Source organism: Equus przewalskii, chromosome 16 (genome assembly GCF_037783145.1).
Source record: "Equus przewalskii isolate Varuska chromosome 16, EquPr2, whole genome shotgun sequence".
NCBI classification, from domain to species: Eukaryota; Metazoa; Chordata; class Mammalia; order Perissodactyla; family Equidae; genus Equus; species Equus przewalskii.
Genome location: NC_091846.1, coordinates 6,339,544 through 6,367,479, shown reverse-complemented (window position 1 = coordinate 6,367,479; position 27,936 = coordinate 6,339,544). Strand labels below are relative to the sequence as shown.

The 27,936-nt window shown below is 40.6% G+C and overlaps 1 protein-coding gene across 25 annotated transcripts in view; it reads right to left on the bottom strand.

The window, feature by feature from the left end:
• Positions 1 to 27,936, bottom strand: part of WASF3 (WASP family member 3) — a 122,049-nt gene that overhangs the window by 53,704 nt on the left and 40,409 nt on the right. For 8 of the 25 annotated variants that reach the window (XM_070578685.1, XM_070578698.1, XM_070578686.1 and 5 more), the window contains one exon: positions 15,954 to 16,047. The gene's annotated coding sequence lies outside the window, so the exon portion shown is untranslated. Of the gene's footprint in view, positions 1 to 11,303; positions 11,748 to 15,953; positions 16,048 to 17,043; positions 17,109 to 26,404; positions 26,636 to 27,936 lie in introns of those variants that run through there. The other 17 variants (XM_070578692.1, XM_070578705.1, XM_070578694.1 and 14 more) reach the window with 8 other exon arrangements.

Below are 27,936 nucleotides of genomic sequence, written 5' to 3'. Positions count from 1 at the left end.
TAAAGTCCCTATCTGACAGTTTCCATACCTGGATTCTCTGAGCCTGCTCCTGTTCACTGCCTTATCTCCTGACAACAGGTCACTCCTCCTCGCCTTTTTAGTGCCATGGTTTTTGCTGAATAATGGACATCATTTGTAGAACAGTAGTAAATGAGGCAAACAGTATTTCCACCTGGAAATGGGCTCGCATGGTCTTCTGGCTTGCCATCACTAGATTAAGTCAACCTACTCAAGGTTGAACAGATATGTTGCTATTGTTGTCTACTACAGCACAGCACCAAAATCCCCTAGCGATGGGCTATTACCTTGTGCCCTGTATGGGGTCTGGAATGCCAGATTTTTCTTAGTGCTCCTGCTCCACCCTGCAGTCCCTTCTCACTTGTGTCACAAAGGTGGTCCCTCTCCACATTCGCCATCCAGCAGAGGGCTGCTGTTGCTTTGTTTCCAGGAGCTGGGTTCACAGTCGCAGCAGGGAAAATTCTTGGCTCCCTTGGCCCAACCTAAATCTTAGGAAGGACCTGTGGACCTGGACCTCAGAGTGGGGCCTCCTCAGCACCTGTGCCTCTCTTTCCCATGGCAGCTAAACTCTGCCTTGTAACTGTCCCCATCTTGGGCATGAGAGTTTCCTGTCCCTTGTGCAGCCAAAGGAGAACTCTGCTTTGTGCCAGTGAAAGATCAGGGGCCTAAGAGGTGGCCCTGCTTTTGCTGCTATGCTTTGCCCCAGAAGCAGAGGATCTTTGCTGGTTACAAAGGGCAGGAAGAAGGGTTTCCTTAGCCTCCCACCAGAAGCAGTAGCTATTTGCTTGGGTCCTGGGGGTTAGGGGATCTGCTGCCCTCTGAGCAACTTTCATGCCACAGGAGAGAAGGGTCTGGGGGAGCAGACGGTACGTTACATCGTGCCTAACCCCCAGCATGATGAGCTCTTGCATGGCTCCACCACCAAGAGGGGTTCTGTCTGGTCTCCAGGCCTCTAATCCTATGAGCACCTGGTGGAAGCCTGTAGAAAAGAGTCTTTGAGCGAATGTGAACTTCCCTTGTACCTGGGCTCCTGGTTATTCTAAACTGATGTGTGTTAACCCACATTCACCCTCTAAGACCTCATTTTACCTGCTTCTGTGGGGTACACCTGATCCTCCCACACTCTGCTAAATGTTAAACAGCTCAAGTGTCCCGTCTCTCCTCAGGAGGCCTTGACCCTCTTCAGAGTTCAAGAAAAATGATTACTTTGTACATCATCTGGTTTCTCTTTCTTATTGATGGAAGCAATGTTCTCTTGTAACTTTTTACATCCTAACTGGAAGAGAAACTCTCAGCCACCACAGTAAGAACAAGATGAACATATCAGCTTCTTAGTTAAGAAGACTTTGAAGTTTTAACTGTATTCCCAAAGGAGGAAGGAAAGTAAAGGACATTTCTGATGAGTGAACACTTGAGTGTACTCTGAGTATTTGTGTGTGCAGACCCCAAAGTGAGCAGATTATTTTGGAAAGAAAAGAATAATGCTACTATATTTGCACAGAGCACAGCTTTCAGGCATGGAATACACTGCAATGGGCAGTATAAATTACATTGAAACCCGCCACTCTGATCATTCCCCAATTTATACTGTGACTGTAGAAAGGGCTGATAGGATGCAGAGTAACTATATTAACTGCACTGTCTTCATTCCACACTTTAAAACTATAAACTTACGGCTAGTTAGAGCTGGTTGAGTGTACAAAATTGAATGAACAGATTTTCTGACAGATTTTCTTCTCCACTATGCAGCCATAAAGACTACCCTGTGGTTGTGAGAACTTGCACAGTTTGCAGACCCTGACGGTGTTAATGGTTCTGTCTTTCCTATTCTGATATGCTGGTAACCTTTGCTCTGACTGCTGCGTGCCAGGCAAGCGGAGTGCCACGCCTGGCAGAGCACAGCCACACAGCACAGCCTTACCACATACACCAAACCAAACGTGCGCCTGCTGCAGATGTTGGGCTTTTTAATCACGCGGACTCCTATGTACGAGTTCTGTCCTCAGAATGAAAGTCATCCAGGCAGAAGTGGTCCTGTCCCCAGGCCCACACAGAGCTCAGCATGGTGCTGCCCGAGCCCTTCCCCTGACTTCCCATGGTACTGCCCACTGGGCCCGTTTCATTCTGAGGGGCAGGGCCATGTCTGCTCACTCCAGTTTTACAGCACCCTGCTTGCCGACTGACATTCTCCAGGAGATATGCACCACGAATGTCATATCCCCACAGCCAAAGGAAGAGCGTGGGCTTCCTCAACTCCCACCCTGCTACACTATCTTCTAGAGCTACACGGCCTCATCTCTTCTTTTAATTAAGCTTTAAAGGAAAGTTGTGATGGAGCAGGGGGTGAAGGGGGAAAGACGGCATGAGACGTAATCAACAGTGTTTCACTGGGATCAAAGTTTACGTTTTCTACTCAGAACATGGTCTGTATGTTTCTGCATGATGAGACAGGAGGGCACAGTGACACAACACTGGATTAGGAACTGGGGGACCTGCGTGCCAGTGCCAGCACTGCCTCGAACACTGCATGGCCCTGTGCAAGCTTCTTAATCACAGCGGGCCTCAGTTTCTTCTTGTGGAAAGCAGATGCACCCCCTCAGCTTCCCTCCAGCTCTGATGTGCTCCATTTCCTCTCAGTTAGACCTTCTGCTGCCTTTCAGAAACACCCACACCGGATTCACCTGCTCTCCACACAGCTAGTGCGTTTTTATTATGCTTTAGCCTATGGAATACAAAGAATAAACAGACAAAAATAAAACAAAATCCCTTTCCTCAAGGAATTAATGGTTTCATGAGGGAGACAGACATATAAATAAAGTTACAATCCAGTGTGACCAGCACTATCTTAAAGGTATTTCTCATACCTGGAAATTAAAACAACCAGAAAGACTCCACAGGGTGGGGACACACTGTGCGGCACTCCCACGGCACCGCGCCTGGCATGGGGAGGCTCCCCCACAAACACCAGCGGGTGGAAGAACGGTGTTCTTATTCAAGTAGCATGCCATTAGTTTTAAAAAGTTTTCTGGTCTTTGCTGAAGAGCCTCAACAAGTAAATAGTAAGTATCCCAAGAAACAAAGCAGATTTATGTCTACATGATGATATATCTGAAACCTCTGCCAAGTACCTATTTTTGGAGGACATATCAGAGGCAAGAAGTGATCATTTGTCTTCTGTGGGCTACAAAATGGCACCTTAAGACACTCCAGGTGGAAACTGACCTCTGGTTTTAATGGAAAAGGTGGAGAGAAGACAGCTAGGTTGTGACTTCCCTCCACCAAGGTTTCCACCATTGGCTCCTGTCTTGTCGTTTCTCTGCTGTGCAAAGAAACCTCAAAGCCAGTAAGGGTGGAGAAAAACAATTGCTCATGAAGGAGAACATGGAAAAGCAACATGGGGAGCCTGTTAAAAAAAAAATCCTTTCTCTTACCCCTGTCCTTCTCTTCTGGGTGTCATGAGTGAGGGTGAGAGAGGCTTGAAAAAACTTGTTGTAGAACCTTCCACCATTTATTTCTACTTATCTATATTGACTTTTATGCTCTGTTATCTCCTTCTTTAGTTTGGATTTTTTAAATTTTAAATAAATTACTGAGTCCCTACTAGATGGAAAATATTTTTTACATATATTCCTATTTTATTTCCGAGTCCCTAGATGGGTCTGCTGAGCATATGACCAGATACTCAGTATATCTGGGACTTCAGAATACATTTTATATTTGAGGCTCCATTTGTTTTATATTCCTTTGTCATGCATAAAAATTTATTCTGATGCATGTTACTAATCTAAGAACCTCACAGATGATTTTACTAAGAACTATTTTCCTTCCCTGTTTTGACTAGTCAGACAAAATCAGCTATTTGATAAAGTAATAAACTTTCTTTGGATAAATGGAACCTGGGAGATCTAGACCAACTTCTTCATTTTACAACCAGAGATTGAGACAAACAGAAGCAATATCTCCTGGATCGCGGAGATCTGCCAAGGACGAGAAGACACTAGAATCTCAATTTCTGACTTCTGCTAGTGCTCTGCCTACCACACTCTCATTTGTAAACATTCCTCCTACAAGTCCTATTTGAAAATATACCAAGAAGCCAAGGCTCCTTCACTTGAAAATATACCAAGAAGCCAAGGCTCCTTCACTTCTCTGTCTTATCGGTACATAAAAGCAGCCCAGGTAGCAAAAACTGTCTGCCTCAATATCCAAATAATCCTTGACTTCCATGCTTCTAGTCTCTCTCCTTCTCACCACCCCTCCCACTATGGAACTAAGCACGTAACCACCTGCTGTGAGGTCAACTGACTGTAAAAGGAAGAAGTTGGTCTACATTTCCAAGATTTCGTTTATAGAAGATATTTCATCATTTTATTTTTTATTTTCATTTTTTTATTGCAGTAAGATTGGATTATAACATTATATAGCTTTCAGGTGTATATCGTAATATATTCCAAATTCTGCGTAGATTACATCATGTTCACCACCCAAAGACTAATTACAATCCATCACAACACACATGTGCCTAAGCACCTCTTTCACCCTCCACCCTTCCGCCCTTCCCCTCTGGTAATGACCAATCCAATCTCTCTTGCTATGTGTGTGTTTGTCACTGTTTTTCTCTTCTACTTATGAGTGAGATCATTCGGTATTTGACTTTCTCCCTCTGACTTATTTCACTTAACATAATATCCTCAAGGTCCATCCATGTTGTCACAAGTGGCCAGATTTCATGATTTCTTATGGTTAAGTAGTATGCCCTTGTGTATATATACCACATCTTCTTTATCCATTCTTCCCTTGATGGGCACCTAGGTTGCTTCCAAGTCTTGGCTCTTGTGAATAATCCTGCAATGAACATAGGGATGCAAGTATCTTTATGCCTTTGTGTTTTCAAGTTCTTTGGATAAATACCCAGCAGTGGAATAGCTGGATCACATGAGAGGTCTATTCTTAATTTTCTGAGGAATCTCCATACTGTTTTCCATAGGAGCTGCACCAGTTTGCACTCCCACCAGCAGTGTATGGAGTTCCCTTCTCTCCACATCCTCTCCAACACTTTTAGTTTCCTGTCTTATTAATTACAGCTCTTCTGACTGGAGTGAGGTTATACCTCATTGTAGTTTTGATTTCCGTTTCCCTGATAGTTAATGATGTTGAACATTTTTTCATGTGCTTGTTGGCCATCCGTATATCGTCTTTGAAAAAATCTCTGTTCAGATCTTTTGCTCATTTTTTAATTAGATTGTTGGTTTTTTTTGTTGTTGAGATGTATGAGTTCTTTGTATATTTTGGATATTAACCCCTTAACTGATATATGGTTTGCAACTTTCTTCTCCCAATTGTTAGGTTGTCTTTTCGTTTTGTTGATGGTTCCTTTGCTGTGCAGAAGTTTTTAGTTTGAAGTAGTCCCATTTGTTTATTTTTTCTATTGTTTCCCTTGCCTGGTCAGACATGGTACTTGAAAAAATGCTGCTAAGACCGATGTTAAAGAGCATACTATGTTTTCTTCCAGAAGTTTTATGGTTTCAGGTCTTACACTCAACCCTTTAATCCATTTTGAGCTGATTTTTGTGCATGGTATAAGATAACATTCTACTTTCAATCTTTTGCATGTGGCTGTCCGGTTTTCCCAACACCATTTATTGAAAATACTCTCCTTTCTCCGTTGTATGCTCTTGCTTCCCTTGTATAGATGTGTGGGTTTATTTCTGGGTTCTCGATTCTGTTCCATTGATCTGCGTGTGTGTTTTTTGTGCCAGCACCATACTGATTTCATTATTATAGCTTTATTCCAAAATCAGGGAGTGTGATACCTCCAGCTTTGTTCTTTTTCCTCAGGATTCCTTTGGCTATTCGGGGACTTTTCCTGTTCCATATAAATTTTATGATTCTTTGTTCTATTTCTGTGAAAAATGTTGTTGGAACTTTGATAGGGATTACATTGAATCTACACATTGCTTTAGGAAGTATGGACATTTTAACTATGCTAATTCTTCCAATCCAGAAGCACGGAATATCTTTCCATGTCTTTGTGTCTTCTTCAATTTCTTTCAACAGTATTTTATAGTTTTTGGTGTACAGATCTTTCACCTCTTTGGTTAAGTTTATTCCTAGGTATTTTATTCTTTTTGTTGCAATTGTAAATGGGATTGTATTCTTACTTCTACTTCATAGTTAGTGTACAGAAACGCAACTGGTTTTTGCATGCTGATTTTGTATCTTGTAACCTGACTGTATTCATTTATTATTTCTACAAGTTTTTTAGATTCTTTAGGGTTTTCTATATATAAAGTCATGTCATCTGCAAACAGTGACAGTTTCTCTTCTTTTCCAATTTAGATCCCTTTTATTTCTTGTACTTGCCTGGTTGCTCTGGCTAGGACTTCCAACACGATGTTAAATAAGAGTGGTGAAAGTGGGCATCCTTGTCTGGTTTCTGTTCTTAGAGGGATAGCTTTCAGTTTTTCTCCATTGAGAGTGATATTAGCTGTAGGTTTGTCATATGTGGCTTTTATTATGTTGAGGTATTTTCCTTCTGTACCCACTTTATTTAGAGTTTTCATCATAAATGGATGCTGTGTCTTGTTAAATGCTTTCTCTGCATCTATTAAGATGATCATGTGATTTTTCTTCTTCATTTTGTTAATGTGGTGCATCACGTTGATTGATTTGTGGATGTTGAAGCATCCCTGCATCCCTGGAATAAGTCCTACTTGATCATGATGTATGATCTTTTTAATGTATTGTTGTATTTGATTTGCTAGTATTTTGTCGAGGATTTTTGCATCGATGTTCATAAATGATATTGGCCTGTAATTTTCTTTTTTTGTGTTATTCTTGTCTGATTTGGTATCAGGATAACGTTGGCTTCATAGAATGAGTTAGGAAGCTTCCCCTCCTCTTCAATTTTTTGGAAGTGTTTCAGAAGGATAGGGATTAAGCCTTCTTTGAATATTTGGTAGAATTCACGAGGAAGGCCATCTGGTCCTGAACTTTTATTTTTGGGGAGGTTTTTGATTAGTGTTTCGATCTCCTTACCGGTGACTGGTCTATTCAAATTCTCTACTTCATCTTGATTCAGTTTTGGAAGGTTGTATGTTTCTAAGAATTTATCCATTTCTTCTAGATTATCCAATTTGTTGGCGTATAGCTTTTCATAGTATTCTCCTATAATCTTTTGTATTTCTGAGGTGTCTGTTGTAATTTCTCCTCTTTCATTTCTGATTTTATTTATTTGAGCCTTCTCTCTTTCTTTCTTGGTGAGTCTAGCTAAAGGTTTGTCAATTTTGTTTATCTTTTCAAAGAACTAGCTCTTGATTTCACTGATTTTTTGTATATTTTTTTAGTCTCCATTTTATTTATTTCTCCTCTGATTTTTATTATTTCCTTCCTTCTGCTGATTTTGGGCTTTGTTTATTCTTCTTTTTCCAGTTCCTTTAGGTGCACTTAGATTATTTATTTGGAATTTTTCTTGTTTGTTGAGGTAGGCCTGAATTGTTATAAACTTCCCTCTTAGAACCACTTTTGCTGTCTTGCATAGATTTTGGTGTGCTGTACTTTCATTTTCATTTGTCTCCAGGTACTTTTTAATTTTCCCTTTGATTTCTTCATTGATCCAATCGTTGTTCACTAGCATTACATTTAATCTCCACATTTTTGTGGGTTTTCTGGTTTTCTTTCTGTCGTTGATTTCTAGTTTCATACCTTTGTGGTCAGAAAAGATACTTAGTATTATTTCAATCTTCTTAAATTTATTGAGACTTGTTTTGTGGCCTACTATGTGACCTATTCTAGAGGATGTTCCATGTGCATTTGAAAAGAATGTGTATTCTGTGGTTTTGGATAGAATGTTCTATATGTATCTACTAAGTCCATCTGGTCTAATGTGTCATTTAGGGCCAATGTTTCCTTATTGGTCTTCTGTTTGGATGATCTATCCATTGGTTTCAGTGGAGTATTAAAGTCCCCTACTATTATTGTATTACTATTTCTCCTTTTATGTCTGTTAATAATTGCTTTATATATTTAGGTGGTTCTGTACTGTATGCATAGATATTTAAAAGTGTTATATCCTCTTGTTGGATTGCTCTCTTTATCATTATGTAGTGCCCGTCTTTGTCTCTTGTTACAGTTTTCGTTTTAAAGTCTACTTTGTCTGATGTAAGTATTGCTACCACAGCTTTCTTTTCATTGCCATTTGCATGGTCTATCTTTTTCCATCGTTTCACTTTCAGTTTGTGAGTGTCTTTAGGTCTGAAATGTGTCTCTTGTATGCAGCATATATAAGGGTCTTGTTTTTTTATCCAATTGGCCACCATGTGCCTTCTGATTGCAGCATTTAGTCCACTAACATTTAACGTAGCTATTGATAAATATGCATTTATTGCCATTTTGTTACCTTTTTTATGGATGTTTTAGTAGTTCTTCTCTGTTCCTTTGTTCTTCTCTTGCTCTCCACCCTTGTCGTTTGATGGCTTTCTTTAGTGATATGCTTGATTACTTTCCTCTTACTTATTTGTTTATTGATTATAAGTTTCTGGTTTGTGATTACCATGAGGTTCCTATACAATATTCTACTTATACAGCAATCTATATTGAACTGGTAGTCTTTACTTTGACCTCTTCCTAAAAGCTCTGGTCTTTTACTTCCCTCCCCTAACATTTTATGTTTTTGAAATCTTATCTAATCTCTTATTTTGTGTGTGTATCCATCATCTTCCTATCATTGAAATGGGTAACTTTAATACTTTTGTCTTTTAACCTTCATATTATCTTCATAGGTGGTTGATCTATCTTTACTGTATTTTTGTGTTTACAAGTGGGTTTTTTTAAAAAAAATCATTTTCTTATCCCTATTTGTGGTCTTCTCTTTCCAACTTAAATAAGTCCCTTCAGCATTTCTTGCAGAACTGATTTCTTGGTGATAAACTCCTTTAATTTTTGCTTGTCTGGGAAATTATTTCTCTCTTCTTCCATTCTGAATGATAACCTTGTTGAATAGACTATTCTTTGCTGTAGGCTTTTTCCTTTCAGCACTTTAAATAAGTCATGCCACTCTCTTCTAGCTTGTCGGATTTTGGCTAAGAAGTCGGCTGATAGCCTCATAGGCTTTCCTTTGTATGTCACTTGTTGCCTTTCTCCTGCAGTGTTTAGGATTCTCTCTTTAATTCTGGACACTTTAATTATAATTGTCTGGTGTGGGCCTCCTTGGGTTTATCTTGTTTGGTGCTCTCTGTGTTTCCTGTACCTGGATGTCTGTTTCCTTCCTTAGGTCAGAAAAGTTTTCAGCTACTACTTCTTCAAATAGATTCTCTGCCCCTTTGTCTCTCTCTTCTCCTTCTGGGACACCTATAATACAAATGTTAGTGTGTTTGATGATGTTCCAGATTTCTCTTAGACTGTTCTTATTCTCTTTAATTCTTTTTTCTTTTACCTGTTCAGCTTGGGTGATTTCTTCTAGTCTTTCATCCAGCTAGCTGATTCCTTCTTCTGTATCATCTACCCTGCTATTGAGTCCCTCTAGTGAACTTCTCATTTCCAGTATTGTTTTCTTCATTTCTGACTGGTTCCTTTTCATATTTACCAATTCTTCGTTGATGGTTTCACTGTGTTCATCCAGTCTTCTCCCAATATCAGCGAGCATCCTCATGAGATTTTGCTTGAATTCTCTGTCATGTAGATTTCTTTTTTTTTTTATTTTAAAGATTTTATTTTTTCCTTTTTCTCCCCAAAGCCCCCGGTACACAGTTGTATATTCTTCGTTGTGGGTCCTTCTAGTTGTGGTATGTGGGACGCTGCCTCAGCATGGTTTGATGAGCAGTGCCATGTCCGCGCCCAGGATTCGAACCAATGAAACACTGGGCCACCTGCAGCGGAGTACGCAAACTTAACCACTCAGCCACGAGGTCAGCCCCCAGGTAGATTTCTTATTTCTGCTTCATTTAGTTGTTTTTCTGGGGTTTTGTCCTGTTCCCTTGCTTGGAACGTATCTCTTTTGCCTCCTCATTATGCCTCTTTCTCTGTGCTTATATCTATGTATTAGATGAGTCAGCTATGTCTCCTGTTCTTGGAGAAGTGGCCTTATGTAAGAGACACCTTTTGAGGCCCAGCAACATGCTTCCCTCTCATCACCAGTCCAAATGTTCCATGGGTGAGCCCTGTGTGGGTTGCTTGTGTCCTTCTTCTGTGGCAGGGTTGCTCTTAATGCAGGTACCCAGGGAGTCTAGTCTTTGCTTCTCTGGCCAGTTGTTTGTAAATAGGGTTCGGGATCCCCAGCACCATTGGCTACAAGGTCTAATAGCACACTCCTGTTGCAGTTTTCCCGTTAAATGAGTAGGTTGCCCAGTGTACCTGGTTGCCAGGCTCAGGGGCTTACAGTTGCTGTAGGCCTTAGGCCTGCAAGGTTGTCATTAGCTCTCTCAGGATTGCAGCTGAGTGGGGCTGGCCCTAGGCACGGGAGCACCCAATTGTTTCAGGCTTTGGGAGGCGGGGCTGATCCCCTTTGTGGCTGTTTGTGAAGCACAGGTCTTCTGCCACTGGTAAACCCCACCTCCCACAGGTCCACACAGTTTGTCAACATAGTCCTGGCCCATGCACACTTTCCAACCCCCTGGAGCATACCCAATCCCCCCATTGCAGAGGCCCCCTCCTCTCCACCAATGCACCCTACAGTTCACCTGGTCCTCACACTGGCCCTGCCCCACAGAGGCAGACATACTCACCTGCCTGTAGGGGATCAAGGCACCCAGTCTCTGCAGGACAACCAGTAGCCTGAGGGCTTGCTGGTGGGTGAGGTCAGTCCCTAGCATGCACTGCCACCCTGGCTGACCTGCATTAAATCTGTGCTCTAGTGGATATGGCAGATCCTGGGGTAGCAGCAGGGGAAGAACTTAAACGGTATCTACCAGTGTCTGTGTGAGCAGGCCTGTACTAGGTCACAACAATGGTCGCCACCAACGTCTCAGACTCTGGAGAGGTCTCACCTCTCACTGAGATGCACTCAGAGCCTACCAGGTGAATCTCTTTTCACCAAAGGACTGTAAAGCCTTCTTTCTGGTGATTTTAGGTTGCTCTCTGAGACAGGTGAATTTGTGCATGAGCCCTTTAAGAGCTGGCTTTATTCTGCTTAAGTCAACAGCTTTTCTGGGGGTATTTCCCACTGTAGTTAGTAGCCAGTGAAGCCAGATAGCAGGACACTTATCTCAGTTGTGCTGAGTCTGAAGGATGCTTATAGCGGTAACATGAGCCCGGCTCAGGTCCCCACTCCTCTACGGAAAGCTGCATACCTTAGGGTGCCTCCCCGCTGGCCGGCTGTGAAGCTCCACTGCTCATGAAGGTGGGTTTTTTCTCTCCAGAAGGAATTCCTGCCTCTTTTGCCTCAGTCAGGACTGTCCCTTGTGGAGTTCTTTTTATCCAGTTTTCAGTTCTCTCTCCAAGGTAATTTTTCCAAGAATAGTTGTAACCTGCTTTTGATCGTAGGAGAAGGTGAGTTCAGAGTCTGCCTACGCCGCCATATACTTTATGTTAGCATATTTGGTTGGTATTCTCTTTCATTAGGGCTGCTTCTCTTCCAGGGTCTTGCCCCCTCTCCAGGAAGAAATGATCCCTTGTTAGTCAGTTTGTTATTGGCTCAGGATGCTTACTTGCCAAGTCAAAAAAACTTTAACTGCCTCCTTTTTCACTTTAATTGGATAGGAAGAGGAGGAAGCCATTTATCAGCACCAGTCAGCCTGTAATCACATTGTGATGAATATGAAAAGCTCATAAGCTGTTAACTGCAATATTATTACTCTTATTTATAACCCACATTCAATATTTGTTAAATTAATGCCCTTTTAAATAAAACTAAAATTGTTAGCTCCTTATTCAAGGTACAATAAACATACGATCTACAAACATTTTACAAACACAAGATTAAATTAAGCCAATGTTGCATTACTATTATAATATAAAATACATGAACAAACACTCAGGAGCTAAAACCATCAAAAGTAATGTAACACTTGCTGGGAAGATGTGACTTTGAAAAACACTGATCTCAAAGAATCTGAAAAATTCACCAAGAATTTTCAGGTACTCAGAATCTACCTGCCTCAAAGTTTAATTCTTAAAAGCTCTAGTTTTTGTTTCTAATTATCTAGTTAACCATAAATTAAAAGTCTTCTCAAAAATTAGTTACTATCTCCTCTTTTTGTTAAGAAAGATATATCACGTATTTTTTTCTACTCTACTCTGTCGCATCAATTATTTAAGAATGACATTCACCAAACAAGTTAACAAAGAAAATGCAAAATGCATTAAAAATAAATTTAAGTTCCTAGAGGAAACAAACTATAAGCTACAAAATTAGATGATTTGCCAAGTGTATGAAGAAAAGTCACCACACCCTGAAATATCAAGGTGAACCATATGAAATTACCACTTTTATATGTATTATGTCATTTATGTCCCACTACAACTTTCTAGATTTGTATTGCCCCCACTTAACAGATAAAGAAACTAGAGCTTAAAAAGCAATTTATCCAAACTGACAAAATTACTAAGTATAAGAACTTAAATTCAAAACCAGTCCTGTCAGATGCCAAAGTCTTACAATGTTTCTGCAACTAAGATCTGATATTAGCGTCACTTGAGTGCCCACTGTCTGCTGGATGCTCTGAGTATTATTTTTAATGTTTTCAACAGCTCATCAAGATTATTATCCTCCTTTTACAGATGAGGGAAATGAGGATCAAGGATTTAAGTGGATTTTGTTCAAAAGCTTAAGCCTGTATGTTTTTAGCATTTGAATTCAAGATTTTCCATTAACTCCTAAACTCACTCTCCCTCTGCTATACCACTCTGCCATGCACCGAGTTCTCAGCATCAAGTGATATGGCCAATAACATGTAATTAAAGTAGAAATGCACACAATTATTGAATTACATATTTGTTTAACTTTGTAAGCATTCTACTTAGGCTGAAAAACTATTTCACTGCAAGAGACTTAGAAACAATTCCAGTAAAAACATTCAGAGACACTGTCTTGTCACATAACTACCCCAGGCAATTGGAACCAAGACTCAAGATTTCCTCAGTTTTATACTGCCAACTATCATAAAAATAAGCTAGTACTTGGAAATTACTTAGCAGAAATCTACAGGCATAATATGTGTTTATATTATTCTACAAAACGTGTCAATGTATTCTAAGATGGAGACAGCAAACATAAAAAATTTTAACTCTTTCAAAGCTAAATGATAGTTACAACAGATTTAACAAATAATTTTTTTTTTGCCCTCTTAGAATTCAAGAGGACATCCTAACATTGTTTCAGACAGCCTTTTTCTTTAAATTAAACAACTAGAGCTATTAAATGTAGTTTAAACCAACGCATAACTTTTAAGTGCTACATACAGCTTTCCAGTTATGTTAGCAGAAAGAAGAAAACACTGAAATAAGACTCTCTCAACAGATTATGCTGACTTTGAACTTTTCATGTTAAAGAAAACAGTATTTTAAAACCCCAAGTTTAAATGTTGCCTTGCTTTTATGATTTTCAGATCATAACCACAGAAACCAAAATGAGGTAGATACTGTCTACTGGCATTCAACATCTATGCCTATCTCCTTCTGTCCTCTGCCCTAGATCACAGAGGCTAGAAGGCTAAAATCTACATTTCTCAGGTTCCTGGCTATGGGAATCCTGAATTTGACTTTTCTTCTTTCCCTGTCTAAATGCCTTTTATTTCTTTGTCCTGCTTTACTGCACCAACTAGGGCAATTCTGAATAGGATTGGTGAGTGACCATCCTTGCTTTGTTCCTAACATCAGACAAATGCATTTAGGCTTTCACCAATAATTATAGTTTGCATTAGCTGCAGGTTTTCCATGGATACCTTTTATCAAGTTGAGGAAGCTCCCTTCCATTCCTACATTTCTGCGAGTTCCCTTCTATTTTCCTGATCTTTTATCATGAATAGATGAATGAATATTGTTAAATGCTTTTTCTATATCTATTGAGATGATCATATGGGTTTTTAAATTTTTGCTATTTTGTTTGTTGATACTGCAAACTATACTGATTGATTTTAAATGTTGAACCAACCCTGCATTTCAGGAATAAATGGCACCTGGGCATGATGCATTATCCTCTTTATATAAACTACACTCAATTCCTTAATATTTTGTTGAGTAATATCTTTGGTTTTTGTATCAGACTAATACCAGCCTCATAAAACAGTGTTCCCTTCTTTCTATTTTCTGAAGAGTTGGTATATAATTATTAGTATTATTTCTTTCTTAATAGGTAGGTTGAATTTACCAGTAAGTCCTTTGGGGCTCAGAGTTTTCTTTTGGAGAGGGTTTTTAACTATAAATTCAATTTCCTTAATAAAGAGCTATTCAGGTTATCCATTTCTTCTTCAGTGAGGTTTGGTAGCTTCTGTCTTTGATGGAATTTGTCCATTTACCTAAGTTATCAAATGTATAAGCTGCTCATAATATTCCCTATCTTTCTACTATCTGTAGGATCTGTACTAATGATCTTTCTTTCTTTTCTGATATTAGAAATATGTCTATTTCTTTTTTTTCCCTGATTATTGTGACTACAGGCTTATCAATTTAATTGCTCTCTTAAAGAACTAGCTTTTGGCTTCAGTGATTTTTTTCTATTGTTTTTCTGTTTTATAGTTCATTGATTTCAGCTCTTTATCGTTTCCTTCTTCTGCTTATTCTGGGTTTAATTTGCTCTTTGGCTTCTAATTTCCTAAGGTGAAAATTTAGATTATTGTTTCAAAACTTTTGTTCTCTAATAGAAGCATTTAACACTGTAAATTTCCCCTTGAAGTACTGCCTTAGGCACATGCCATAAATTTTGATATGTTGTCTTTTCATTTTCATTCAATTCAAAATGTTTTCTAATTTCTCTTGTGACTTCTTCTTTGATCCATGGGATTTTTAGAATGTGATATTTAACTTAAAAATATTTGGAGATTTCCCAGATACCTGATATTGATTTCTAGCTTAATCCCATTGTGGTCAAATAATACAGATATATTCATAAAAATTTACCCATAAAGTCTAAGTATGGGAATCAAATCCAATTTTCTGATAGTAAATTAATGTAATGATATGCCCAAGGTCAAGGTGAGATAAACTCAGAGAATAAGTCTTCAGCATCTTTTTCTCTAAAGGATATTAAGAACAATATGTTCTCTCTCAATACCATCTCAAAACCAAAAGACTTTTGTTATTCTCTCCCCCTACTCTTCCAAAAAAAAGGACAATTCCACATAAAGCATCTCATTTTATTTTTACAACTCTATAAAACAGGCAAGACAAATGAATGACAGCCTTTTGCACATGAGGAAAGTGAGGCTCAAAGGAATAACTTGCCTTCTAGTTGGCTATGTCTCATTGCTCTTGAATTAGCCCTCAAAGATAGAGCAATATGGATAATTTACAACCATAAATAATTCAAAACCTCATTTTAGCTACTGTTGGAATCACCACCACCTCAGTTCAGAGCAAGTTAGAGTAAAACCCAACTATGTTTAAGTTTTGTCATCCTGACTTCGCATGCCCATTCATTATTAACAAGATTCAGGTAATAAAGTACTGGATAAACCCCAGGAAATAAAAAGTAAATGGGAAAATTACATAAGGAGGAAAATGAGACCCCAGTTTAATAAGTCATAAACTATACAGCCATATTTGTTTTTCACACTTAAATTAATATGAAATGAATATATCAAATTACATTTTTTTCTTTCAAATTCTTCAACTGTTGATTAGGATCTAAAGCTCTAGAGTATTATCTGCTATAATTAAAATATATTAGCATTTAATATTTTGAAATACTAAAATATTTTATACTATTCTGATTCAAATTAAAATTCTAAACTATCATGTTATAGAAATTAAATGGCTTTAGAGTAAAAGGCACACACTCTTACCGTGGAACTGTTGACTCATGGGTTGCAGAAATTCCCCTCGGGCAGCATCACCACTTTGGCTCAGCATCAGTAGCAACAGCAATCAAAATTAAAACTAAAGCAAACAAACAAAGTTAACTATCAGTAAGTAAAATGCTTTCAAGTCTTCAACAAAGTCTTAAATTCAGATTTCACATTTCAACAACTTCATCAAGGCAGCTCTAATCCCTGAACTCGATCTTTTTTAATTAGTTTAAGCAAGGAGCTAATAAGGTATATGAAATTCCTGTGTATTTCCAACTCCCTATCCTGGAATAAGCTCTGAAATTAACTTCAAGGAGTCACAGTAAATAACAACCAAAGGGCAGAAAAAGCCAAGCATATTATAGGTATATTCAACTGAACCACTCAATGCATTTACTCAACAACACATACATTCTAGGTTCTGAGACTGCCCACAGTGAAGCGAATACTGATCACTCACACAAGAACTCTATCAGATAGGAGCATTTGTATTAATTTTTCACACAAAAATATTTAAATTTGATAAATATCTTGATCACTTTATAAATATTTTAACAGCACATATGGGGATAAAACAGTAACAAAGATTTAATACCTGCTGAATTGACCCTATAAAGTGTTTCCAGGATAAGTGATACTGACAGGAAGCCTATAGAACAATCTGATATGGTTTACCAATGTGCTGGAGCTATGAGGTACTAAAATATATGATATAGCTTCCAACTCAAACAGAGCTATGGAAGAATACATACAAGAAAAATTTAGAGAATAAGCATTCATTCATTTAGCAAATCTTTACCAAGATTGTCTAAGTCAGCCCCCTTTAAACACTGCAGACACAAAAATGAGTAAGAAAATGTCTGCTCCTGAAAGAACTCACAGGCTGGTGAGGGTGACTAATACGCGCAGATAATTATAATACAACAAGGCAGATGCAGGAAAGCAAGAGCATGGGACCCAGAAGAGGGGTGGGTTGTATCGACAGCTTCGGGAGGAAGTCAGGAAGGGTAGGGAGGGAAGAGCGAGGCTGGGCAAGGAGAAGTGTGCAGCTTCTGTTTGGAAGAAAAGCAACTTTACAGAAAACTACCTGGACATGCATGAATCACATATAGGCCGGGAGACAAGGACAACCCACAAAGTGAAGACTGTCACGATCCTTTTGAAAGGACGGAAAAAACAGATCATTTAATGATACGCTAATTTATACACTTCCTACCAGTTTGCTTGTTTAAAAGCAGCACACAATTTTCTCCCCCTTCCTTAGAAGCAGCTGTACAGCATGGTCTCAATTACGCAGAGTAAAAGAGAAAAGTGAGTTTTTCCTAAGTAATTTGCATAAATGATCACCTATTTCCAAATACTGAGACTTACTCCTGCATTTTAGACTATCAAGGCCAAATTTTACCTCTACCAGATCATCTTATTTGCATTATTCTGAAAGTAACCAGCACTACAGACACTTTGCTTTAGAGATGGTTATATCTAGCTGTGCATAAGGGCAAGGAAAGGGTCCGATACACAGACCACTAATGTTTAGCAATCGTGTTAGTAACTCTTTCTTTGGGAAACACAACTATGAATTTTCCCATTTTGTGAAAGGGTATGGAACTATTATTTTGTTATTAGCTATCACTTTGTGAACGCTTTACTTAGGATTAAGCATAGCGCTAACATGTCATATACATTTAACTTAATCTCCATGAGGCAGGCAAAATCTCCATTAAAAATGAGGAAATTGAGGGGCCTGCCCGGTGGCCGAGTGGTTATGCTCATGTGCTCTGCTTCAGTGGCCCAGGGTTCGCCATGCTATGGCGGGATCCCACACAGAAGAACCAGAATGACTTACAACTAGGATATACAACTATGTACTGGGGCTTTGGGCAGAGAGAAAAAAAAAAAGGAGGAAGATTGGCAACAGATGTTATTAGCTCAGGGCCAATCTTCCTCACCAAAAAGCATACCTTAAAAAAATACCCTCATGTAGAATAAAGAAAAAAAAATGAGCAAACTGAGGACCTGAAGGTGACCTGCCCAGGATGACACAGCTTGGAAGAGGCGGGATCAGGATGGGTCTGTCTGGCTCCAGTCTCTCTTCTTAATTATTGCATTAGACGGCCTCCTTTTTGAGGTGTACACATGCATTTTTCTTTCCTACTACGCTGCTAAAATGTCTAACGTAAGTCAGGAACCAGAACAGTCTTGAAGAATTAACTCGATTTTATGAGTGTGTTGCCTAAGTTTACAGGGCAAAGCATATCTTTAACTCTTTTGAAGTTACAGGTTAAGGTTATTAACTGCGAAACTCAGCACCTCTACTAAGAGGTGTCATATTATCAAGCACAGGGAAACACGTTTATATGTAAGACCAGAATTCAAAGTCAGTTTGTGTCCCAGGGTGAAGCTCTGAGTGGTGCTGAAAATGCTCCTCTACGGCTAGAGTCTAGGAGCACAGCTGCCCTGTAATTTCCTGGCTCTTGGCTTGAGTCTATGAGGCTCCTCCACCATGAACGCCCTCTTCTCTTCTAGCTTCCAGGCATCCAAGTTGTCCCTCGGCTTCAGAACGCAACACAGTGCAGCCTCCTCCACCACCCACTCATTTCTCTATCTGCTCAAGAAACACTTACTTACTGTGGTAATGTGTCAGGCACTGGGGGTGTCCCTATTCTGGAAAATCAAAGGGCAACCCAGCATCCCTAAGAACCTCTTGGTCCACCAGAAAAGTCCAGTAAACAAGGAATTAGCATTCAGCGTGATAAAGATGCATCCACGCTATTAAGAGAGCAGAAGGATGGAGTGGCCGACACTTGAGGGAGGAAGTGGCAGGAAAGGCTTCACAGCCCTGGTAATACTGGAGCCTTAACTCAGATGACAGATGATGATGTCTTAAAATAAGACGGGAGAATTTTCTAAAGGGAACAAACTTGAGACGTAGGTGTTGACTGAACAAGTGGACAGGATGCTGAGATGTCTCAGAGGGTGGAGACAAGGAACAGTAAGGCAGCACTGTCTAGCTGAACTCCTGCAATGATGGACATGTTTTATAGATGGACACTGTCCAATACGGCAGCCTCCAGCCACATAGAGCACTCAAATGAGCACTTGAAATGTGGCTAGTATGACTGAGGAACTGATTTTTTATTTTATTTTATTTTTGCTGAGGAAGATTGGCTCCGAGCTAACATCTGTTGCCAATCTTCCTCTTTTTGCTTGAGGAAGATTCGCCCTGAGCTAACATCCATGCCCAATCTTCCCCTATTCTGTATGTGGGTCACCACCACAGCACAGCTGCTGACATGAAAGGTGTTGATGTGAAGGGTCTATGCCTAGGCTGCTGAAGTGGAGCGCACCAAACTTAACCACTGGGCCACGGGACTGGCCCCTCTCAAACTTTAATTTTGTTTCATTTTATTAATGTTAACTGGAATAGCAACATGTGGCTAGTAGCTACTGTACTGAACAAGGCAGCTCTTAGGGTTCAGGCTTGAGGTGAGCTGAGGGGCTACTACAGTATCTGAGAAAAGAAATACCAAGATGAAAAACATACAGAGACACAAATATTTGTCGAATAGATGAATGAACAAATCAACAAACAGAGGAACAAACCGGGTGATCTTTAAGGACTCCTCCCTTTAAAAATCCCATTAGAGAAGTACCTATCCTTGGTCATCCCGGTTTCAAATAATGCTCTCAATATGGTGGCATCAAAATCTATTTATGTTGTCTACAGATCTCAGGCTAATTCTTAAAATACTACTACTAATTAAAACCCCTTATGCCATTCAGTATAAAAAAAAAAGAAAAGAAAACTATGTTATGAAACCATATCAAGCCATAATTTAGGGAGTAATCACAGACCAAAGATAATCAATCAAGCTGGGATAAATAACCATCTAGTAAAACATGACTTTTTCTAAAAAAAGAAAGAAAGGGGGGAGGGAGAGAGGACCAGAAAGTTTTATGATGAGTTCAGGTAGTTTCAAATATATTACAGAGCATTCACCTCCTAAGCAGTTCAGTTTACATTCCTGTGTACTCTGGTGAGAGAAATGACTGAATTTATCTCATGAAATACCTAATTTTGTTCTATAGAGCATTTTAAAAGGTCAATGATAATAAAGTTTCCCCTAGTAATATGCCCTTTAATCTCAGATATCCACAACATCCAAAGTCAATAGGAAATAAATAACTGTGACACGAAAATGTTTAACCTGAGAACAGGTTGTATCTAAACAACTCATTGTTAATCTGCCAACATTATCCTAATCTGATTATAGTAGGATTTGTTTACTATTTTGGTCCTTGCCACCTCTCTTAAGCTTCCAAATTCCAGTTTTCCTGAAATGAGAAGTGAGTGTAACACGCACACGTGTTTCAGATGTTTCCCCACTGCATTTCCCAGTGCTACCTTCTTAACCAGAGTCAAACCGTAAGCTCCTCTCTCTCCATGAGATCACAGCATCAATGCTGCTAACCATTCATATATAAAGCTCTACTGACAAGAGCGTTAGACACTTCAGAACGTGCAGCCTCTACTCTCTCATCAGAAGGCCCAACATGAATATTTTCAGTAAGAAGCGCATGTCTAAGAACAAGAGAAAACAGCAATCTCTGTGCTCGCCTCCTTGGCCTCTTCAGGGTGCTTATCTGAGCTCCAGTTCCCATGGCTGGGAAGGGTAAACAAACACAAAAAAACATACAACAAGCAGCAGAAGGGGGACTGCTGTAAGTAAGATGGAAATGTCAGCCAGCTGGCGTTCTATGAGCACCTACGTGTGTCACATCCTCAGCCAGGTATGCTTTCAGTTAGTAATTAACAAAGCCACATTAATTATCCTGAGAGTGAAGATGAAGAAACACTCCCCCAGTTTTGACTAAGTTGTTCATTTAAAAATTATTTATCACAGACTTAAATATAAATGTCATAAAACAGTATTTTCTTCCCCTTCACTTGATGAACAATAACTGCCCAGTAAAATATGAAGAAAGAAGGGTCAATTCCTGATATAAAATGACTCTGCAGAGATCCACGGCTGGCCCATCCCTCTGGGCTAACAGTCCCTGGCCAGAGAATCGAGTAGCCCAGATAAAGATCTGGGCCACATCAACTACTCATCGATCCATTCAAACATTTACTGTCCTCCTGTTATGTGTGAGAAATATAACCATGAATCAGACAAAGGCGATGCTACATACAGAAAGTCACCACACTGCAAGTTCAAAAATACTAAGTGGCAAGAAAGACACACGCAAAGTGCTGTGAGAGAGGACTAGTTCCAGCTGCAATTAACAAGAAAAGACTTAAAATTTGCATGTGGAACAAAGTGACACCAAGAGACTGATTACTGTCCTTTGAGAGGCACAGAGCATGCAAGGTTAATGTAGAGATAAGTGCTGTCTCACCATCTAAATGTTAGGACGTCAGGAAGTCAGGTGTGTCGGATCCCCTGCCAGGCTCCAGGGAGGCAAGGGGACACTCTCAGGCACTTGCTGGAAGGGCAGCAAAGGTGAGAGGTGCAGGGGCTGGCAGACCCGCCCCTGTGGCCCCTCTACCACATCCCTGCACGCCCTGCCCAGCACTGCTCAGGGACAGCGAACTCAGGAGTTTGCAACCCCGCTCGTTAAGAAACACTGTTTGAAATAAGGCTTTCTTTATATTCTGTTGAAGCCTACATCTTTATAACTTCACACCAATGCCCTCTGTTCTGCCCACTGAAACCCATCTAGAAGCTCCCCAGTGCCTGAGGGCAGGATTAAATGTTCGTCCCTGCAGCCTCTCCCAGGTGCTCTCTGGGCGTCCTTTAGGAGATGCAGTGCTCAGAACCACATCCATCAGCTGTGGCCTGAGGGAAGCTGCATGCCCTTTCACAAACACTGCCAGTCCTTGTGCTTGAATGGCTTAATCTTCCAGTTCCTGATGCTGCTGCCACACTGGGTGCACTCCTGCTCAGAAAGACCCCTCCCTGCCCCACGATGGGGCAGCGGAGGCCAATTCCTGGGAACAGGATCCCTAGGCTTTCCCTCCTGCAGAGCGGCCTCCCGTCCCTTCTCCTCTTGCTGCAGTCACACCAATGCGACACGACACATGCATTTCTCCACACCTGCCCTGCCCAGCTTGCTACCCCTCCAGGCCCCTTTCTGACCAGGGAGCAGAACTCATTGGTCACTCCTACTGCAGGGCACCGCTCAGCTCCCTGGCAGGTCCACTTCCCCCTTCTCTGCGCCCACTAAAGCAGAGGGCAAAACAAAACGCCACAGTGCAGTGGGCTCTCGAGCCAGACTCAAGCTCAAACTGGCTGCCCCGGTGACACCCTCTCAGGCTCCGAGCAGTCTGTCTAAGTTTCCCTGAACTACACAAACGAGACCTGAGGACTGACTGAGCTGACTCGAGGCAGTGGCCTGGCCTCGGGCACGGTACACAAGCAGCGAAGCGCCCCTGCCAGCTTCTCCCACTGAGCACCGGGCCACCTCCAGGAACCACCTGCACAGCCTGCCCCCATCACACCAGGACACCCCGCCTGTCGGTCCCCAGGGCTTCTCACGGAAGGGAGCTCATGGCAACCCCTTCCTCAGTGTTTGGTCCAGAACAAACCAAACAGTGAACAAACAAATGGGCACAAAAACCTAAAGCCAAGACGACTGAAGATGCTCAGATTTAGTTCTACTCTTAAATTTGCCTATTTTAATCATTACCATGGCAAAAAGTACTGCACTGCTAAGAGATCAAAGAATTTAGAGGTTGAAAATGTTCATAAATTTACAACAATCAATCAGTTTTCAAAGGAAAAATGGATTATCTAGTCATACAATGCTTCTGCTACATGTGACTATTAAGCTTTTTGTCTGTTTCTGGCATTTCTAATGCTCATGGTAGAGGGGTCGGGTCTGGCCCTGGGCAGCCACCTTATACTTTTGACCCTTAACTCCACTCTTCACTGTGAAGTATCTTTTTCACTTTCTTTTTTGTAATTCCTAGTACTTGGTTCAATGCTTGGCACACAAGCAACACTCAAAAAACATTTGTCAAATAAGTGGATTTTCTTGAATGCCTAGGTTTTAAAAAAACAATCCCAATGCATCTTCCTGACCTACTTCAACCATAAATGCTGGACCCGCCTGGCATTGGTGACCTCATGTTGGCTCCGTGGTCACCACTTTAAGCGCTGGGCTCCACCCAGGCAAAGAGCAGGAGAATTTGGGTCAACACAACATTCATTCTTTCAATTCAACCAAACAGTTAATGAGCTTTTGTGCAATGGGAAAGATAAAATAATAATAATAACTTGCTCAAAATAAAATGAGGCTTCCAGCTTGAGGAAAGATTGCTGACTAGGAGCAAGTTTTTAAAAAGCTGTTCAGCAACATTATACAACAATCTACAATCATTAAATACGAATGTGGAGCGGTCCAACTGGCATCATCTCGCAATGTTCTTTCGCAATACTCAGGGGCAGCCTGAGAATGCAGAAAAGAAAGGAGCAGGCAGGACAGACACAGGGAACAGAGGGGCAGAGGTCCTGATAGGGGAGAGAATTGACCAACAGGAAGGACTTGAGGACAGGAAAACAGGGTGAAGCCAAGGGACCCCTGAAAATTTGTTCCAGAATTCTGCAGATAACATAGATACAACAAACTTACTCGTTAAGAAATCCCAGAATTTTTTAAACGTCCCTTCTTAAAAAGTAGGACACTGTGTCCTTGGCTGACGTTCTGGCGCTTTTCCTGTTGCTTTTGACCCCAGAAAGATGACAAACGAATGATTTCAGGAAGGTCCCCAAAGATAACAGTTTAAACCTTGAAACAGATCCAACTCAAGTAAAAAGATTTTCTTGCCTCAACGATGTTATATTTTTCTCTGCTTTAATTACTGAATCCTGTAACTGGAATTCATCACTGATTCAAAGAGATGCTAAAAATAGTCTGTTTTAGAATGGAGAATGAGAAGCATCATGTAATTTTGCTACTAAATGGACTCCTATTTTTTTCACAGCTCAGCAGCTTACTCTTCAAATATATTTCCTCTTTTTATTAACCAAAAATGTAAAACACTTCAGTTACACATGAAACATTAATTTTCAAGACGAATTATTTATTTATAAGTTTATAAGTGAAATCTCAGACATATACTACCCTTACTTAAAAACAGTCTCAACTCTTCCTCTACATCTAATCATGACCTTCATTAAACACCTTTGATTGCAAGAGTGCAATCTCATTTACATATGATGAGTGAATTAAACAAAGCTGTTATCCAACAAGCTCTCCACTGCAAACGGCAAATTATTAGTGACAACTTCCATCAGAATCCAGGGTGCCATTTACAAAGGGCTTTCACATAAATTGTCTCATTTAATCTCCACAACAACCCTGACACCAACACGAAAGGTGGGGATTACTTTAACTTTCTCACAAATCAGGAAACAGGCTCCACAGTGAAACAGCAAGCCAAGGTGGGAGAGGCACTCCCCTGCACTCCTCACCCCACGTCCCACCTCGCATCCCTCACTCAGCTCCTCTGTGACTCACTCTCCCTTCTTCCCCACGTTTTCTGGACTATTCAGCCCAGCCGAACTAGGATGAGTATCACCATGTGATACCCAACACATCCACTTTCCATGTGGTTTATCTTCAGATGCACATGCTCTGTCTTCTCGACTCAACTAGAAGCTCCATGAAGGTAAAAACTGAATCTTACATTTCTTAATGTCTACAACACCATGTACATAACAGGCATACACTAAATTATTGTTTATGATGCCATCTATCAAAGAATCAGCAAGCAGACTAATGTCTCTCTTTTCCTAACTTCAGCATCCCAACTACGGCATTACTCTTTGCTTTGGCCCCACCTTCCGAGCTGCAGTTAGGTTAGAAAATCCTGGAAGTCATTCCCAGGCCATCATAAATAAATATGCAAGAGGTTTTCTTAACAATGGTTAAAGCTACTTTCCATCTTTAAGTGGTCTGAGTCTCTGCCCTTCTCCCATACCCATAAACTGTCCCTGTTTTCTGACTGCATGTTGGTTCCTGAGCACCTGTGAACCTGATCCTCTGGTTGTCTGTGCTCTTAATTCCTTGCTATGACCTGCCTTCATTCGATATCCACCTGGTTTCTGTTCATGCCAGGACCCACACCTGTAACTTCCAGGCCCACCTTGGTTCTCTTGACCCTGACTTTCCAACCCGTCCTCACATCAACCACAGTCCAATTCCCACCACAGATACCATCCAGGCCCCTACACAGGGACCTGCCGAGCCTTCCTCAACTGGCCAAAACACGGAGACTGTTGTCTTTTTTTATTTTCAGCTTAAACCTAGAGTTCTGCATTTCCACAGCTATTTCAAGAGAAAGACCAATGTAACACAGGTACCAGCCGCAGTGACACTCACCTCTCCATGACCCTATATCCTTCCCCCTCAAACTCATACCAAACAACACGACAACCTAGGCTACAATACCATGCAGTCAGCAATCAACATCCTGTTGGATACCAAACAGATCACAACCTAATCAGGATTACTGCTTAGTTTCATTAAATATGTGGAATCTTAAACTTGGACACAGAAAATTATTACTTAAATGCACAAAAATATGTAGGAAATCTGCAGATTACCAGATGAAAACAGCAGATGTAAATGCTGCATTGCAGGTTTTGCAGGGGCTTTTTTTCATTTCCATGATAATTTTTACATATTCCAGAATCAAAATATATTTCAAAGCTAGCCATGTAGTACTAAAGCTGACATAAAGATTTCATGTGCAATTCAACAAGTAACTTCAGTTATTTTTTTCTCCCTGAGGATGAACTCCAGTCACAGCCACTATAACAAATGGGCCCATAAACTCCCACCCTCAGGGGAGACTGTGTTCAAACAAGACAGACAAGCTCGGCAGTAACGTTTTACAACACGACTACATTCCGTTCTCCCGAGCCTCTAGTCAAACCCAATGCACACTATATCTAAAGAAATCAGGGAGCTGATCGGCTCCCCACCACACTACAAGAACACCACAGCTTACAAGAGAAGACAAAAACAAGGAAAAACATTATCACCACCCAGAAATGAACGTAAAATTTCAGTCACCTAGAAAGTTACTTATTACCACTGAAAATATTTCTAACGTTAAATTCCCTCTCCTATTAAGCAGTAATCATTTAATTAGTGGCTTCCAATACGATCTCGTGGGAAACATATGCAAAGGGTAGAGAACGAGGTGTGGGCATCAGAGACCTGAGTTACGCACCTGGATCAGAAACCCAAAGCAGTGGACTCTGGGAAAGTTACTGTCTGGGCTTCCATCCCCCCATCTGTAAAATAAGGCCAACAGTACCTCCCCTTAGAGTATAAAGACGGCTGGGGGGCAGGGGGTGGCACGGCACAGCAAGGTGGCAGAGGCACTTAATAAATGGTAGCTGCTAACCCCCTACTACAAAAAGGTAAACACATACCTGTCATCAGACAAGGAGGGGAAAAGCACCCACCACAATCGGGCGTCACCCAGGCCGCTGTGGCAAAGGGGAAGTGCTGATACCACCGCATTTGTGTACGCAGAGAACACGCCACTTTCTCACCCTCCTCAAGTTATGGCAGCAGCACCATCTGTCTCCAGGTGACAAAGCTGATGCTTGTGGCAAGTAGCCAACGTACTGGACGTGGCTGACCCAGCTCTTCTTTGATTTCTACAAGAAAGGATAATGACGGCCAATCTACCCACTGGAAGGGCACAGAAATGTGGATATTCCAAACAGTAGGTATTTTGATACCTGAAATCTTCTTGTTTATTTTACTTAATGAAAGCTCCTTTTACTTCTGTAGTTTTCTGTTAATAGTCTGAATTCTGCATTAAATCCTAGCTGAAAGTGTCAACCCTGAAGGAATCAAGATATCAAGATCCAGATTCTGCTTCTATTCCCTCCACTGCCCACCATAATCCCTAAGAGTTGACAGCATTCTTCTCTCAACATCGGAAAAAGCCCACCCTCCCAAGGGCAGACCTCAACTCCATGAAACCTTCCAGCACAGGGATCATGACTAAAAGACTAAATGAGGAAATTAAAGTGGCAACAATCTACACATAGGGACAGTCAACAGACTTGAAGTCAAAATGCACTCCAGCAAGTTTCATAGCCAATTATTATCTTCTCCCCTCACAACTAGTGGGATAAATGAAATTCCAGAAAATTTACTAAAATAAATACTGTATAACTTAGATACCAAAGATGTATAGTTGTATTAATTTTCACATAATTACATAGATTAAACACCATTTTTATCAATCTCAATGCTTAAAATTAATGAGCCCTTAAATCTTAACATAAAAGGAGTAAGCAATATTTAAAATCCATTTGAAAACAAGTAAATGAGTTATTGCATCTAAAAATACTGAAGACGTTAAACTGACAAAATCATGCAATTTCAACACATCATTGCCCTCCCTAGTACATAACGTATAAACTCAAGAATTTTCAACCTAAAAGAAGCATATGTTGATAGTCTGTACAGACTGCCACCAGGGTAGCCTCGCACCAAGAAAGCAATCACCACCAGTACACAGCACATTCTTGCAACAATTGAGGAGAGAAAGAAGGATGGAAGGGAGAAGGTGGGCAGAGGATGTGGAGAGGAGAAAGCAACACCAAGATCCCCCAGAGCTGGGGACTGGTACTTCTCAAGGTAGTAAGAGAGGAAGGGTGGGTACGCTCCTCTTCTGCTGATGACTCGAACACAAGGAGATTCAAGTCGTGGAAAGAAGAGCTGAAAACACCTGGCTTCCAACGCTAGCCACCCAACAAAAGAAAGAGCACCCCAGCTCCCACGAACACTGTGAGATTTCTTATTTAAAACCCCTTTTTAGGTGGGATTTTATCATGCATTCTCTGCTGGGCTGAAATTTACCCAGGATCATATCTGTCCTCACACAGGGGCGTTTGGAAAGGGAAAAAATGAGAAGCATGGTAGCTAACACTTACTGAGCCCACAA